The 18,778-nt window shown below is 38.6% G+C and overlaps 1 protein-coding gene across 1 annotated transcript in view; it reads right to left on the reverse strand.

The window, feature by feature from the left end:
- Positions 1–17,694, reverse strand: part of LOC122812967 (nucleolar protein dao-5-like) — a 185,826-nt gene extending 168,132 nt beyond the window's left edge. The window contains exon 1 of the mRNA XM_044085058.1: positions 17,571–17,694. The gene's annotated coding sequence lies outside the window, so the exon portion shown is untranslated. The remainder of the gene's footprint in view (positions 1–17,570) is intronic.
- Positions 17,695–18,778: the final 1,084 nt, after the last annotated feature.

The following is an 18,778-nucleotide window of genomic DNA, read 5'->3' on the forward strand; positions in this document are numbered from 1 at the left end:
GTTTGTTGGGGCATACCAAAGACCATGGGTGACTACGCTGACAGTAGATGCATGGTGTAATGTTTGTTGGGACATACCAAAGATTCATTTAAGTAAATAGCGTGTACATTATGAGGTAAGGAGGGCGATGCTCATGATTCTTACACGTCAAGAAAAATGCAATGCAGAAAAAGAGTCTCAATGAAATTAAGGAGAATAAGATGGTTGTGTTTGTCTTTGAAATGTTGTGTAATTTTGTTGAAGAAGTAACAACATTGCTTCTTATCTTGACTTTGCGAAGGCACACAGTATTACACTATATTACAGAATAACTAACAAATCAAATGCACTAAATGCCGGCCTTTACACAGTTCAATGGGTAAAACACTGGTTAAGCAACAGGATAGAATAACTCAGGGTGAGGTGTTGTCAGTGCTGTCTCACAAGGTTCTGTATGGAGACATAAAAGTGGGAAATGGGCCACAGATAAGTGTAAACTGTATAACATAATTACATCAATAAAAGATGCTGAAATTATCCAGTATGGTCTACAAAAAATGCACACCTGGAGTAGGACCTCATGTTTAATGTCAGTAAATGTGAAATTATGAGGCTTAGCAAAAAAGGATTCTAAGTAAGTGGTCAGATCACAAAAAAGCAACACTGTCATTTAAGATCTTAGGACAGAGGTAGACACCATTTTAATTTTGTACACTAAGCACGTGTCATTTATTTTATTTTATTCTTTGTTAACCAGGGTACAGCACTGGTCCAGATGGACTGTTTTCAGGATCAGCTCACAAGGGTATAACAAATGTAAGAAAAAGCACAAAGAATGAACTGTCACTGAAAACTACAGCAGGCACTATCATATGAAAATACCTGACTTGACAAAACGCATTAACAAGAGACAGAAATATTGACATGTTGAGTACGGAAGATTCAAAACAGTACATTTTGTAGCACATCTAATTCCAAAAGGCATGTCTAGTCAACACAGAGAGATTTAGGCACCATTCAGCCTCATTGATCTTTTTTTTTTTTTTTTTTTGACGACTCATCTGTCTGGACCCTCTCTGTCAATCAGCCCATTTATTCCCATTACCGGACATAAACTGATAGAGAGGGGTCATTATCTGTACAGCCATCAGGGGTGGTTTGAGTATTTCTCATTTTTTTCTCCCCAGTCCCTAACACATATGCACTCGTCACAACAGTGGGGAAGGACGTGCAATGGGCAGTCCCTGAAGGGTGTTCCCTCACTTCCTAAAAGGGCATTGCCTACAAGTAGTCCTGCCCATCACCTGCAGCATGACCAGTGGTCGCTCTTGGAATTTTTAATGTAAAAAAGTTTAACCTATTTTAAAAGTGCAGTGTGATATGAAGGGGTGTGCACAGAATATATTTTTCTGCCCACGGGGGATAATGATGGAAAAAATATCAGATTATGCTACATATAGATCCAATGGTTGTCTCTTTAGTGAAGTTTCACATGAGGATCTATCTTTCCATTGAGGAAAAAAGTTGAAGAGTTTAAGAGCTCCAGAAAATGGGCATTACTAGAAAGTGTCAGGTCTCATTCTGTGGATTTCACCCACAGTAACCTCCAAAACCTAACTTCTTCAGGTGAATTGGAGATTTACGTGAATATGAGAGTTATCAACTGAGCTATACATAGGTTAAGAGTTATACAGAGGTTAAATTATATGTAATGTTATAAAAATGCAGATCCAGGTACCTCACAACTGGTCTGTTAGTTTCCTCTAAAGATCATGTATTGCTTTTGATAAACAGCTGTAAGATAGAAATAAAATTGAATTATGTAAAATAGAGATTGGTGATTAAAATTTATTAAAGTAATGAAGAGAGATAAAGAGACTAAAGCAAAAAGTAATTAATTAATGGATTTAACAATAAAGAGCCACAAAACACAGTATCTCGCTATTGACATAATTCATAGGTGCATTTTCTGATCTCAGTTTCCTGGTTCATTGCTTAGCCAATGGCCATCCTGTGCTCATATCTTCTACCAAGTGCAATGACTTTGAAGGTCAAAATGCATTTAAGGTAAAGCCCTGGATGAAGTGTGTACTAACTGCAAAAAAATATAATCACTCTGTAAAGGTATGCAAAAGCACAAAAAATTGAAGGAGCACCATCAATTGATCAAACAGTATTTTCTAAATCAGCAACTATAACCAACCTTACTCCGGGAAGTAAGTGCACTTTTAAAGCGATTGCAGTAGCAGCTGATAACATAACACAGGGAAAGTCTGCAGGAATATCCATATTCCCAAGAAAGTGCATAACCAACATTGTTTAATAACCAAATGAATACACTAGCATTTAATGAGTAAGCAAACCATGTTAAAGCACAGACGTTTACTGTACAAACATGTCCCTTTAGCAGTACGTGTTCAAATAGATTATGCCACATTTTTATAGTATTCATCATTTTTTAAGGTTGTATTTTTCTGTAAGTGTAATTAAGTTCTAATAGATCTAAGGATTGCGCTAATGGCCATGGAATTAACAAAAGGGACAACAAATAAAGAATGCTAATTTAGAGGCACAAGCAATTTGTAACACAGTGTTAAGATATGCAAAAAGTAAATGAGATGCCCATTTTTATTTATTAGAAATGGATAATAAATTGTAAGCTTATCTGATGCTACAGCAAACAAGCAAACACACCAGGTTTGAATGGTCATCCTTTAGTTAACTGATTTTACAACATGTGATTGTTCTGTTTCAAAACAGACAATCATTTTTGTGTTGAGAAATTTAAATGTTTTAATATGCAGTCTTATAATCTGACATGGAATTGTATTTATCTTGTATCTAAGAGTGGCAATATATTTCCTTTAAGATACACTGCAAAGAGCTCGACAGTAAGCTGAGAGTCTAAATAAGTTGAGTAGATTGTACTGTTGCAGGTTGTTTATTGTTCAAACTCACTTTTAAGAACAATCTAGCTTATTTGCATGAACCCAGAAAGACATCTGATGAGGAAGCTGTACAAAGAGAATACAGAAGCAATGATAAAAAGATGAGATATGCTAACAGAAAGAGAAAGGCCAAAGAATATTCCTTCCACATAGAACAGATTGTTTTTCTGGAATATGACTGGTAACACAAATGTGGCATTTTATTTAGTCCAGAGACACAATACATAAAAATCATACAGGCGCCAATGATCACACTGACTAACAGACTACATTCTATGACAAAACATTGTTAATTTGTAGAACTTTGGTCAAACAGTGGTGGTAAGAAGGGAAATGGCTATCATTTTGATTCAGGATGTGGCACTTTGCCAGTAAATGATAAAATCACTGATGGTTCATCTGTCAGACATATAACAATGCCCACAAGGTCTCGGAGGGCTACAAATAAATCCTCTTAACTTCATATCTGTTTGTTTATTTGTCATCTGATGCAACACATTTCCTTTTTCAGAAGATTTGAATAGCAATAGGTAAATACATTTATTAGTAAAGAAATTATACCATTAAACTGAATTTTTTTTCAGATATTGGTCAGATATATGAACATCTAAGATAACAAAACCTATATGCAAACATGTGTGTATGTATATGTACATGCTTGTATTTTTATATTTCTTTACATGTAAACAAATGTCTTTTTGTAACAAGGTATGTTTAAAACCTTAAAAAATTTATGAATACTATACAAATATTGCACAATCTTTTTAACATTCGCTGCCAAAGTGCCAAGGATGTACAGCAGACTTGTGTGCTTTAGCACGGTTTACCTACTCGTTTAATACTAATGCATTAATTTGGCTATTGTAAGAACTGAACCTGCAATTCTCAAAAAAGGGTGGCATAGCTTTATCAAAAGCAGTCCCAGGTGAATCAAAGGCAGCCAAGTAATCTCCCTAAAAATATATGGTGTGACATTCGATTTGAAAACTGCATAAGAAAATAAAATGAGCTGGCAGCATACATTTGTAACCAACACTCATAACCCCCAGTCTGGAAAGCCAAGTCCTCATTTGGAAATTGCATTCTCTGGGAAGAATTACTGTAGTTCTGGGAGTCATTTTCTCCATTGAGTAATATGGCAAGTATCTGAGTCATGGTAACTGCAGGAGTAAGATGGCCACTGTCAAAGTGGCAACACAGGAAGTAAAGTCCAGGAAGTGCACCGAATTAATCATACCCCATGCTAATTATGTAGCTTCATCCCACTAGTGTGAGGTTCATTCTGTGTTCTGTGTTGGAATCCCTGAATGATTTAGAAAACAAATATTTTTGTTTTGATATTTGGCTTTTAGAAATTATGCAGTAAATTATATCCTCACTTGGCTCATTCAGTGGTACAGAATTGCTGTTTGAACCTGCCCTGGTCTCGGTTTGATTGTTGTATACTTATAGAAAGCCCTCCCCTGCTATACCCCTGCTATACTGTGCACCTAATGGATACTCATTATTTTTTCTATATACTGGCTGTCAAAAGCCATTATCCTCCGTTCCCGCTATACCATCCTCTCTGCAATAGAACTATTTAAGTCCCCGTCCCTAATTTGGGCTGTGTGCTTCTCCTAGGTATGTAGCATGTATGCATCTCACTATCACACTACTATCAGCAATGAATTTCACAAGTCAGTGTAAGTGGTTTCTGCAGAGTTTGTGAGATAAAATATTTCTTTCTTTATGAATCCTACACATTAAACATGTTATGAACTTCATGACATACAGATGTGTAGTTATACAAAGATCTGGATGACTAGCTCTCAAATGGTAAAGTATTAAAAATCCTAAACTCTGGAGAAACACACAATGAAGTGGAATGTAGGGACAAAGGGTTACAGTAAGACTGAGAAACTTGGTGCCAGGTATACAGATACTGGTAGACTACCAGGTACTTAAGTCTACGTCCAGACAAAATAGCTGTAAGGTCATTTAGCAGGATTTATTTTAGGGGTAGGACAGGACATATAATGAGGTGAGAAGAACATGGACTAGAAACCATTCAGGGTCACAGACATTGCAGACATATGCTCTGTATACTTTAGTAAAAAGTACAAAATTAATGAGGTACATCAACTGTAACAATGTGTGTTTGCTTCGCTTGTAGCCCCTTAGCTTTGTGCTGTACACTAAATCAAATTGCTTGCCGCTGTTCTGGTAGTTGGGAACAACCTAATTAAGTAGCTTGCAGATGTTATGTATGGACAGATGAAAATAACTCAGTCCAACTGCATTTGTCTCATTAATTTATACAAGAATTTCTTTAATAATGTGAAAACATTCTGGGTACACACTGAGGAGGTTCACTGTGCAGGAAAAGCTTCCTCCAAAACACTTCTAAACTGATTTATTTCTTAATATGTTATCTCTGTATTTAGTAAACTGACACTTCAATCTATGTCTGAAAATGGCCTGATTACATATATTATTAAAACTGTGCAAATATTTGTTTCATTCTTAGTGGTAAAAATATAAGAATTAAGCGTTCATCTTGCATTCACCAGATAATGTTTTCAGTGCCTACTACAGCAACAGGATATACTCTGCCCATCTTTCCAACTTTAAAGTTTTATGAGACTACTGAAGTTTGTGTGCACGTTACTATCCTAATTACGAGTCACTTTACATGGTGATTAAACAATATCAATCCATTAGCCCAGGTTTCAGTCCTTTTGGATTATGGCTATAGGAACACTATCAGATGCTGAATGAACAATGACACCTGGCTTGTAGTCCTTGACAAATTTAGTTAGTCATATGTCAAAATTAGTAGTTTTGAGATCCTAGAAGTAAATGCTGAACTAAAGGTCTCCCAGTACTGAGTCTTGAATGATACCACTGGTCACTTTTTTTCTTCTGAGGTCATACAGACTACTTTAACCTGTGGGTTTGATCTGCCAGCCAGTTTGCTATCCGTCTTGCAACATAAGGGTCAGTATTAAGTCTTCTACCCTTTTTTACATTTCTAGCAAAGAGAACAGTGTCAAAGGCTTTGGTCACATTCAGGTATGCTGTTTGAAGTGCGTGGCCAGCTCAATAACTCTCCTGAAGTGGTTTACTAAATTAATTGGACGTGATCTCTTTCTTTGATAAAACATTGCATTGCACATCTAGGGCAATAAGAATTTCTTTACACCACAACTTATGAAATCAGATATAATACATGTCACGGTTTTGCAAATTAGGGTTAGAAGACTGATGATTCTGTAATTGCTTGGATATGAGGTAGAGCCCCCATTTGCAGACTGGCATCACAATAGATATTTTCCATAAATATTAGATCAGAAATCAATTATATACTATTTTTTGCTCATAAAATCTCTCACCTCCTTTCTCCACTAGCAGGAGTCACCATAGGCAAGGGTGTACTATTTGCTCATCTGGAATACAGCATTCCTCTTGTAGCATTTGTATCCAAGAAGAAGAACCCTATACCCAATCAAAATCTGCGACTTATAACCAGTCCCTGAAGGCACAAGCACCACTGCCACATGATCAAAAAAACAAATGGCTAAAGGCACAAGCATCACTGCCACATGATCAAAAAAACAAATGGCTGAAGGCACAAGCACCACTGCCACATGACCAAAAAAACAAATGGCTGAAGGCACAAGCACCACTACCACATGATCAAAAAAACAAATGGTTGAAGGCACAAGCACCACTGCCACATGATCAAAAAAACAAATGGCTGATAGAGAGAGCTAACCTCTTACTCGGCTTCTTCATTTTCAGACTTTTACACCAGGGCACACTCATACCCCTTTCTGCTAAGCTCATCAAAGTGCACAACTACATTACACCAACCATGGTTTCTGTCTTCTAGTCCCAAAAAATCCTGCCCAACTTGAGCCCACAGATGAAATCAAACCTTAACAGATAGCATTATCTAAGTGAAAAAAAATCTTTGGGTGTACCCAAACTCTGCAGTATATGTAGTCCATCAGAAATGAACCCCAGATGTTAGACAGAGATCTGACACATCGACCCACTGTGCTGCCCAACTTATGCAAAATCATAGCCAGTTCCCCACATGACATCATTTAGATGGCATGGTCAAAGTGAAAACATGGGCAGATGAAAGAAAAATCAAACTTCAAAAAAACATAACAAAAGACTTCCTAGTTTTGTGAATAAACTGAAATGTTTTCGTCTACAGTACAGTTGCTAATAAAATATAATGTTTAATAAAGGTGCCTGGAAAGATGTCATGTGTTTCAATCACATTAATAACAATGAGTTTAAGTAGGAAGTTGTTCCAGATCCTTGTATATCTCTTGTGATTCTGTTTAAGAGCTCAGGCACTGAGAAGGTTGTCAACACCAACACCACACCTCAAACACCACCCACACCTACACAACACACATCCATATATGCGGAGGTCCTCAACAAAAATATACCCAAACAAGGCCTAACCATAAACCCAACATATTAGTCATAGAAGACTCCATTGCAAGACACACAGATGTGCCCCTCACCAGGCTAGATAAGGAGAAAGTCACAGTTAATTGTTTGTCAGGTGCTTGAATCCATCATATCACACATGCACTCATGTCTCTCAACAAGTACTGTTATGACTCTGTCATAGTCCATGTTGGTGTGAATGACTTGAGACATACCTCCCTGGACTATATGAAGAGAGACATGATTGAGCTCACTGAAAATGTGTCCCAAGCAGGTATGTCCCTAGCCATAAGCAGCATTCTACCATCATCCAGAATGATGCCTCAATAGAAACAAAAAATGATTGACTTTAACAATTGGCTTAGTTTCTGGTGTCATTCCAAGGGGATCCAGTACCTGACAGCCTGGGAAGACATGATCGACAGACCACAATGCTTTGCTAGAGATGGTCTGCATCTGTCTCCCTTGGGCTTCAGGCTTCTGGCAAAGCCTCCCCTATAGTGTCTTTTTTAGGCAATGCCATGAGGCCAAAACTACCAACATGAAATTTCATCAAAACGCAAATTAAAAGTCATGCTGCTAAATGCTAGGAGTCAAACCATGAAACTGCACTCATTGCAAGCATAACCCTGGAAGAAGCTGACATTTGTGCAATCAGAGAAACCTGGTTCAAAGCTGCAGTGAGCACCCCAGCCATACCAGGTTACTCATTCTATCATACATTCAGACCCCAAACCATGAAACTGTGGGCAGCAAAGCAAAAGGAGGTGGAGTTTCAATATATATTAAAGACACACACACCTCCAGGCTGGTCAAACAGTATGACACACAGGAGACACTCCAGGTGCAGTTAACTGCTGACAAGACCCCTATTCAAATCATAGCTAGCTACAAGTCCCAAACTTTGACTCAAGATGCCCACTCCACCTATCTGGACCTCTTCGAATCTATCAGGATTCAACCCTTTACCCTGACCCTGGGTGACTTTAACTATCCAACCATAGATTGGAAGAACTACTTATGCCAAAACATAAATGCCCAGAGATTCCTTGATTTTGTCAATGCAAATGCCTTGGACCAGGTGGTCGACACCACCACAAGAGATGATAATATCTTGAACTTGGTATTAACCAACATGAGTAACCGCTGCAGCATTCCTGCAGTGTCATCCTCCCTGGTAAGATCTGACCGCAAAGGGGTCACTTTCGAAGTCACCATCTCTACCGACCCCCCCCCCCACCACCACCAGCTAGGGTCAAACAAAAAAACTTCTCCAAAGCTGATTACAACCTCCTGAGGGAAGGTATAAACAGCTTCACTGCCCCCTCCATAGGAACTGCACAACTGTCCAAACCTACAACAAAGTACTATATGAGCATATATATAGATGCATGGAATCAGGAATACCTGTCAGGACAAAATCTTCCTCCTCAAGGAAGAGTAAACCTGTCTGGTGGACATCTGCAATAAATAAACTCTATAATAAAAGGAAAAAAATGCTGTCCAGTACCAAGAAGGTGCAGGTGCCTAATTGGAAGCAATCTCTCCTTAGCCTGAACAAGCAAATAAGAGGACTAGTGAAATCATCCAAAGCAAACTTCGAGTCCATACTGGCCACAGCTACTAAAGACAATCATAAGGCCTTCTTCACATATGTCTGCAATCTCAAAGGAAGCACTCAGATCTGCTCAGAACTGGTGGTCAAGGACACCACATACACAAACATCGTAGATATAGTCAACCTGCTTACAGAACAGGTTCAGTGAAAACTTCACCCCTCTGTCGCACCCCATCAGTAAATCAGGACATACCCAGCACCTGCCCCCTTCCCCTTATCTCTCTGGAGCAAGTCATCATTGCCCTCTCAAAGGCAAAAAATACAGCCTCCATGGGACCCAATAACATCCCATGTTGCATCCTACATGAACTCAGGCAGGAACTTGCAGCACCATTGGCCACCTTATTAAACCAAAGCCTAAGTACCGGCTTCATCCCAGTTAAGTGGAAGACAGCCAATGCCATCCCTTTGCACAAAGGTAGAGCATCCACCAATCCAGGAAATTATAGACCCATCAGCCTAACTAGCCTGATCTGCAAGGGCATGGAACGGATTATCATGGACCTTATTAACAATGACATTGGCAACCTCCAAACACTCAATCCCACATAGTTTGGTTTGGTCAAGTGGAGGTCATCCTGTTAAACTTGATTGACTTCTTTGAGATAGACACCAAAGCCATGGACAATGGGAAGATGGTGCACACCCCATAGACCTGGCCAAAACCTTCGATATTATTCCTCACTCAGGTATAATACATAACTAGGCATCAATCCATACGTTACCAGATGAGTAGCAAACTGGCTCACTGATAGAACCCACCTAGTCAAAATAGGGGAAGCCACCTGAAGCAGTAGACCAGTAACAAGTGGCGTACCCCAGGGATTGGTTTTGGGGTCTCTGTTGTTTGGGATATACTTTTCTGCAGTGCAGGCCAAAACCAGTGGACTATGGCTGACCAAGTTTGCAGATGACTACAAGCTGGGAGCTGTCATCAATTCCCCTGGTGATGTGGGCATCCTCCAAGAGGGTCTCACCGAAACAAATGACTGATGCCAGAAACATGGCCTTAAACTGAAGGCCAAAAAAATGCATCATCATCCCCTTTGGGGAGAGTGACGTCTGTCACTCATCTTGTATATCTGAATAAGACAATGAGGCTCTGGTGTTTGTTTAAGTAGTTTATTACATACAAACACATCAGGATAGATGGCAGGAACATTAAACGTAAACGAACTAACTGACTACTACACACATGCATGCTCTCACTCTGGCTGCCCACTCAAAATGTCACTCTTGCTTGCACATGCTCAGTACTTATATGCACGTGCCCACTGATGGGAATGCTTCTTAAAGGTACATCACACAATCTGATCTACATCCTCCCTCTTTACTGAGCTACCTGAAATCGGCAATTACATTTGAATATGCATGCAATTATACAGACAATAATAAACAAAACAACAGTCATGTCCAAGTTGCCATGTATCTTGAACTAGGTCTGGAAATGCGACCTGATCTTGTAATGTAATAGTTAGGATAGGGTTTAGCAACAGGGACAGTCACTGGGAAATGTTCTGCTTCAGAACGCTCAGGGATGTTCTCAGGAACAGGGATTACTGATGGAATGTCCTCTGGAACAGGAACATTGGACAAGTCACTCTGAGAATTAGAGTCTTTATAACAGACAAGAAGCTGTAAGACTGGCTCAGACACTAGTAACAAATGCTGCCAATTCTGCCTAAATTCCATTCCTTGTGATTCCATGATGTACAATCTCAGCTCTTGACACAAACTTTTCACAAATCCAATGTGATCAAAACCTCTTGTTGTCTGCATCCTCACTATCTCCTTCTTTCAATGGACTGAGAGATTTGCTGGTCTTATCATAGAAGAACTTCTGGGACAAACGCTTTTTCAACAGTTGGGCTTTCATTGGTTTGTTGTTCTTAGCTGATGGAACCAATAGATTGCTACTGATTGGTAATGCGGTTCTGGTTTGTCTCGACATAACTCTCTGGGCAGGTGAACCAAGATGATCATCACGAGGAATGTTTCTGAGATTAAGCAAATTTAGAAAAACATTTGTATTGTAATGTTTGGCTCTCTCTAATAGCTGTTTTGCACTTTGAACTGCATGTTCAGTCAAGGTATTTGACTGCGTATACTCAGGACTACTTGTAATATGAACAAAGTCCCATGTTTCAGCAAATTTCTTGAACTGATGACTTGTAAACTGTGCACCATTGTCAGAGATAACTGCGCGGACTACCATGGACAGAAAAATGTCTCTTCAACTTAGTAATGACAGTACTGGATGTTAGGTTAGGAAGTAGGTACATTTCAAACCAATTTGAATAAGAGTCTACTAACACCAAAATAATGTTAACCATTCCATTTGAAGATATCTGTGGCTACTGTTGACCAAGGTAGTTCAGGAATCTGGTTTAACTGAAATGGTTCTTTTTGTTGATGCAGTTTTGTACTGTTACATACAGAACAAGATGAAAGTACTTTTCTCAATCTCATTTGACATAGAAGGCCAAAATACTAGTCCTCTCACCCTTCTTTTGGTAGAATCAGTTCCTTGGTGGCCACAATGCAAGATCTTAATATACTCTTGTTGCAAGGATATTGGAACAATCACTTTTCGACCTTTCATGATGATACCATTGTCTGACAAAATCTCATCTCTGTAGGGGAAAATACTACTGTACACCTACTGGTAAACAAGATTGTTTTGAAGGCCATTCTCAACTGATAAAGAGGTTGAGCATCTGGAGAACTGGATTGAAGCTGTGTGAGTTCTGAGCTCATCAAGATGTGTGGAAGAAAAACTTCTCACTTCCATGACTTCAAAATCAGGTTCTCATTCTCATGCTGTTCTGTGGTGTTTCTGGGTGATTGAGATAAGGTATCAGCAAGATAAAGAAGTTTGCCTTTTGTGTAAATATTTGCAATTTGAGGATCATTCGTTGCAGTCTTGCAGGAGCTGTGGGCATTGGCTTTCTCAAAATAGAGACTAGAGGTTGGTGGTCAGATTCTAGCTAGATAGGTCATCCATATAATCATAAAACTTCGAACTTGCAAACACAATTGCCAAGAGTTCATTCTCAGTCTGGGCAGACTGCATCTTGGTTTGGGTAAGAGTTCTTGATATATAAGCTACTGGTCTACCCTCTTGAAAAATGACTGCAGCTAGACCAAACCTAGAAGCATAATAGGAAAGTGTAACTGGTTTGTGGACATCATAGTATCTTAAAGTCGGTGGAGCGGCAATTCTCTGTTTCAGGACATCAAATACTCTTTGGTCTTGTTCTGACCAGGATCAGGTTACATCTTTGTGTGTCAGCTCTCTTAGTGGTGCTAAAAGTTAGCTAAAGTCTGGAATGAACTTGCCTAAATAGTTGCCCATGCCATGAAAATGTTGTGAGGCTTGGACATTGTCTGGAGCTGGCATCTTGAGAATTGCTATTTGCTTAGAAGGATCTGATCGTAAGCCTGAACTGGTAGACAAATGACCCACATAAGTGACTACTCATAGCCTGAATTTACACTTCTGAAGATTCAGCTTAAGATTCCCTTCAAGAGCTCTTTCCAGAACTTTCTTAAGGTTTCTATCATGTTCGACTTTACCATTGCCTCCTACAAGAATACCATCTATTATAATAGCACATTGATAGCCAGAAAAAAATTTACTCCATTGCACATTGAAAGACTTCACTGGGAGAATTTATTCCAAATGACATTCTCAGAAATCTGTACCTCCTGAATGGCATACTGAATGTGGTTAGCAATGAAGATTTTTGATCAAGCAAAATTTGCCAAAATTAACTTTTTGCACCTAAGACAGCAAAAACAGTAGCATCTGCATGAGTGCAGCAACTTCCTCGACTCTGTGCATAGGATGATGAGGTCTTTTAGTGCTGTATTCAAGTATCTTGGATCAATACATATTCTGGTATCATCTGAGCTTTTCTTATGAGCTACTACCATGGAGGATACCCATTAAGTTGGTTCTTCTGCTGGACAAATTACTCCTAGTTCCACCATTCTAACCCGGCTTTGACTCTGTTCTGCATAGTTACTAAAACTTTCTGTACTGGTCTGATAACTGGGCTGACCTCTGGGCCTAACTTCAAGGAGTACACAACTGGGATCTTGCCTAGTTTGTCAGCAAAAATATCAGCATACTCAGAAAAAGTAGTTTGGGTAAAATTTGAGCTGCTATCACTCAGGCTTACATGGTGGACTTCTTTGTTAAATGAAAGCAGTCCCATTTTCAAACTGCCTCTGAGGCCTAACAATGACTGCACGTTTATCTTGACTAATTGAAACTGCAAGTCATAGCTGTTCCCAGCAGAGTAACATGAAAACCCTACTGAGCCTTTGGTTTGAATCTCTTCACCACCATAAGCAACAACCTTTGCACACTTTGCCAAATCAAGTTGTTCTGCAGCTCTTACTCTAACAAAAGTTTCTGCTGACATAACATTGCACTTTCAACCAGTATCTACTCTGAGCTCTACAGGACTCCCATTAATCTGAACAGTACAAAAGATTTTCTCACAAATCTACTGCAATGACTGTTTCACCAAGCAGAGGCATGCCATCAACATAAAAAGTAGGGTTGCAGCTCTCTAATTGATCAACTTGCCCCTTTGGATGTTCTCTTCTAATAAAAGAATGTGCCTTATTTGAGTTACAAAACCTTTTGAAATAATTCCACTTATTGCAAGAATTGCACTGTTGACCAAATGCTAAGCACTTTTCTAGACTGGGTTCATGGTTTCCACCACAATTACGACAGTTGGCAATAAAATTTGATCCTGTAGCTAACTTTGTTGGTCCATAATTGGTGTTAGAGTTGGAGGTAGCCATGAGCCCTTTTATTGAGTGTGCCCTGGGTTTTACTGAAGCTGCTTGGGGTTTTGCTGAAGTGACCACACCCTTAGGCCTGTATCTTTTAACCTTGTGCTGCATACTATCTACATTAGCTTTGGAAGGCACTAGAAAGCATGCTTTCTCATTTGTAAGCATATTTGTGTGCTTTTCTGTAAGCTAGTATATCTGACAGATCTCAATGTCCTTGTTTAATGTTAAATCACTGTCTCAAAGCAAAATCTTTCTCACTACATCATTATTAATACCACACACAAGCCTGTATTTTATCAACTCATCTCTCAAATCACCAAATCTGCATGTTTTAGCCTTATTTCTCAAGTTGGTTATATAAGTTGGTTATATATGCTGCAAAAGTTTCAAAAGGCTTTTGATCCCTTGTGTAAAATAAGTGTCTTTCCATTTTAATATTCATTTGGGGGTTAGACATTTCTCTAAATTTACATTTTAAGCACTCAGGGTCTTCCCGTGTTTCAGCCATTACCACAATATGGCGGTCTTCCCTCTCCCCTGCAAACACAGCAGGTGCATACACAAATGAACATTGTTGCACTGAAATTGCACTGTTGACCAAATGCTAAGCACTTTTCTAGACTGGGTTCATGGTTTCCACCACAATTACGACAGTTGGCAATAAAATTTGATCCTGTAGCTAACTTTGTTGGTCCATAATTGGTGTTAGAGTTGGAGGTAGCCATGAGCCCTTTTATTGAGTGTGCCCTGGGTTTTACTGAAGCTGCTTGGGGTTTTGCTGAAGTGACCACACCCTTAGGCCTGTATCTTTTAACCTTGTGCTGCATACTATCTACATTAGCTTTGGAAGGCACTAGAAAGCATGCTTTCTCATTTGTAAGCATATTTGTGTGCTTTTCTGTAAGCTAGTATATCTGACAGATCTCAATGTCCTTGTTTAATGTTAAATCACTGTCTCAAAGCAAAATCTTTCTCACTACATCATTATTAATACCACACACAAGCCTGTATTTTATCAACTCATCTCTCAAATCACCAAATCTGCATGTTTTAGCCTTATTTCTCAAGTTGGTTATATAAGTTGGTTATATATGCTGCAAAAGTTTCAAAAGGCTTTTGATCCCTTGTGTAAAATAAGTGTCTTTCCATTTTAATATTCATTTGGGGGTTAGACATTTCTCTAAATTTACATTTTAAGCACTCAGGGTCTTCCCGTATTTCAGCCATTACCACAATATGGCGGTCTTCCCTCTCCCCTGCAAACACAGCAGGTGCATACACAAATGAACATTCTCTTTCAGTGGCTTCTGAACCAGGTAAATTAAACAGAATGTATGCCTTTGTATGTTCGTCGTTGTCAGAAAAAGCAGCCTGTGTGAAAATATTGTACTCTTGCTTAAACAATATTGTTATCAATCACAAGCGGACTTGGTCTGCAAAATCTTTCTGCCATGCCCACACATTATAGCTTAACACAATGCAATCTTGGCCCTTGCAATTATGTACAAATATGCACATACACACCAGGTACTTGTAATAATATACAAATGCACAATAAACTCTTTGAAAGATGGTACTTTGTGAAATATTATTTGAAATAACTGTACTTTGCGAAATATCTGCACTGTAATACTGCACACACTTGCCAACACTTTGCACACTTTGGATACTTCAAATAGCTTTAGTTAATGCGAAAAAGTAGTACATAGTGAAAAAATACTGTCTTTTCTCCTTTTTTATACATTTTATGTGATTTGGATATTGTTTCAAACATTTTCATAATTATTTTGAATATTTTTATCAATATGTCACAGTTTCGGACATTTCATTTAATTAGAAATTTGTTTTGAGCATTCTGAATGCTTTGTTTTATATTTGTTGCGAAAGAAATCATTTAAACAAGTTTTAGTACCTGGAAATCTGCTTCTGACTTGCTTGCAAGTCATTTGAGCACTAGAGATGCTCCACTCCTGTATATTCCTCCATTTCTAACTGCATGCCTCATGGTTTTGACTCTGGATCCCATTATGACACCATGTTGTTTGCCTTGTATATCTGAATAAGATGTTGAGACTTGGGTGTTCATTTAAGTAGTTTATTACATGCAAACACATCAGAATGGATGGCAGGAGCATTAAACTTACACAAACTAACTAACTAACTGACTGATACACGCATGCTCACAGTCTGACTGCTCACTCAAAATGGCACACTTGCTTGCACATGCTCAGTACTTATATGCATGTCCCCACTGACTGGAATGCTTCTTAAAGGTACATCACACACTCTCGTCTACAACATCTCCACAAATTATCACATTGATAACAAGGTCCTAAGCACACAATCAGTTGTGAGAGACTTGAGCATCCAGGTTGATAGCAACCTGACTTTTCATCACCATATTGCCTCCATTGTACAGAAGGCTTTCTACATGGCCCACCTCATTAGGAAGGGTAGCTCATCCAGGGACAAGGAGAACATAACATCTATGTATTCTTCCCTTATAAGATCCATAATCTAGTACAACGCCTTTGGCATGTACCTCACAAAGCACATGCATCGACTGGAGAGACCACAGAGGTTCCTCACCAGGAGAATCCAGGGCCTCAAATATCTACCCTATACAGATATGCTAAAAGCTATAAGACCCATTATCTAGTACAACGCCCCTTTCAGCATGTACCTCACAAAGCACATGCATCGACTGGACAGACCACAGAGGTTCCTCACCAGGAGAATCCAGGGCCTCAAATATCTACCCTATACAGATATGCTAAAAGCCCTGTCTCTCTAATCAGTCTCATACAGACTCCACATAGTGACCCCTGTCTGGCATGCAAAGTGATCTCAGACCCCGCCTTGATGGGACTGCTGCATATCCGCAAGTCAAGCTCCACTTGAGTAATCCACACTCGGGACCTCAACCTGGTCTGTGACATCAGTAGGACTTTTTGTCGTGACAGATTTGTGTCCCAGAGACTCCCCCTTCTGTGGAATAGACTCCCCCTCCACATCAAGCAGAGTACCTCATTATCCTTTTTTAAGTGCAACCCGGATAACTGGATGGGAAACAGAAACTACACCCCTGGGATTCCACCCGTGTCCCTGCTGGACAAGGGCTTTGGGTGCTGACTTGTCTAAACATGGGCTAAACTCTTGACTAGGCATATAAGGGCCTTAGGGCCAATAGCCTAGTAACTTCCTATGATCCTATTATTCCAACCGCAAAAAACTACAATTAGAATATTAGATGAGAATCTGATAAGCTCACTTATAATCTGTTCCAAAAAGCGTAGATGCTCTTACAAATGCCTTTCTGCAGATTCAGTGATGCCAACTGGGCAAATATTATTTCATTTCCTCTCAACTGTCTAGATTTTCACAGAATGTCCAGACTTTGGCTCGTATTTTTTGTCTGTTCCTCATAAAATATGTGGTTTTCTGGCAAATCACTGGGATGATCTGAGGACTGAAGTCACTAAATAATGACATACATTTGAGTTGAAGACGTCAAATCCTTCAGAAAATGTATGCTAAAAAAAACCCTGTTACTTTAGCAACTTTCTGAGTTTATAAGAGCAATATTTAAAATATGTTCCTATTTTTGGGTATCTGTTCCATCATTTTATAGGGCTTTGTCCAGATTTCTTGCACTAACAGGTTGAGAGGTATGACGTGTCTCTGTTATGTTAGCGTAGCTATCACTATTAACAGTAATCCAGCATTAACAGCAATCTATGCACATTCTATGTAGATACCTTGGATGTGAATACTTGTTACTGTATGGTCTTCAGTGGTTTGGACTGGTTCTCCTTTTGCATTTTGTGGGGCTCGTGTTGGAGGTCGACGTTGTCGAGAACACTTTCTTCTCAAATTGATCCGACTCTTTGTACACTAATGTCAAGAGTATCTGGAGAGCCCTTACAAAAAAATAACAAATAAATGTAAAAAATTAAGAAAGAAATCCAGCCATCATATTAGCCTTAACATCTTGCTGTTAAAGTTTGTTATTGAGTAGAGGAGCTGTTTATTACAACAATATTGTAAAAAATATATATATATATATATATATATATATATATATATATATATATATATTTATATCTATCTATCTATCTATATATATATATATATATATTATATATATATATTTATATATATATATATATATATACACAGCAGGTGCATACACAAATGAACATTCTCTTTCAGTGGCTTCTGAACCAGGTAAATTAAACAGAATGTATGCCTTTGTATGTTCGTCGTTGTCAGAAAAAGCAGCCTGTGTGAAAATATTGTACTCTTGCTTAAACAATATTGTTATCAATCACAAGCGGACTTGGTCTGCAAAATCTTTCTGCCATGCCCACACATTATAGCTTAACACAATGCAATCTTGGCCCTTGCAATTATGTACAAATATGCACATACACACCAGGTACTTGTAATAATATACAAATGCACAATAAACTCTTTGAAAGATGGTACTTTGTGAAATATTATTTGAAATAACTGTACTTTGCGAAATATCTGCACTGTAATACTGCACACACTTGCCAACACTTTGCACACTTTGGATACTTCAAATAGCTTTAGTTAATGCGAAAAAGTAGTACATAGTGAAAAAATACTGTCTTTTCTCCTTTTTTATACATTTTATGTGATTTGGATATTGTTTCAAACATTTTCATAATTATTTTGAATATTTTTATCAATATGTCACAGTTTCGGACATTTCATTTAATTAGAAATTTGTTTTGAGCATTCTGAATGCTTTGTTTTATATTTGTTGCGAAAGAAATCATTTAAACAAGTTTTAGTACCTGGAAATCTGCTTCTGACTTGCTTGCAAGTCATTTGAGCACTAGAGATGCTCCACTCCTGTATATTCCTCCATTTCTAACTGCATGCCTCATGGTTTTGACTCTGGATCCCATTATGACACCATGTTGTTTGCCTTGTATAT

This window comes from Protopterus annectens, chromosome 10.part0 (assembly GCF_019279795.1).
Source record: "Protopterus annectens isolate FY-2018-M chromosome 10.part0, PAN1.0, whole genome shotgun sequence".
In the NCBI taxonomy this organism is placed as follows: Eukaryota; Metazoa; Chordata; order Ceratodontiformes; family Protopteridae; genus Protopterus; species Protopterus annectens.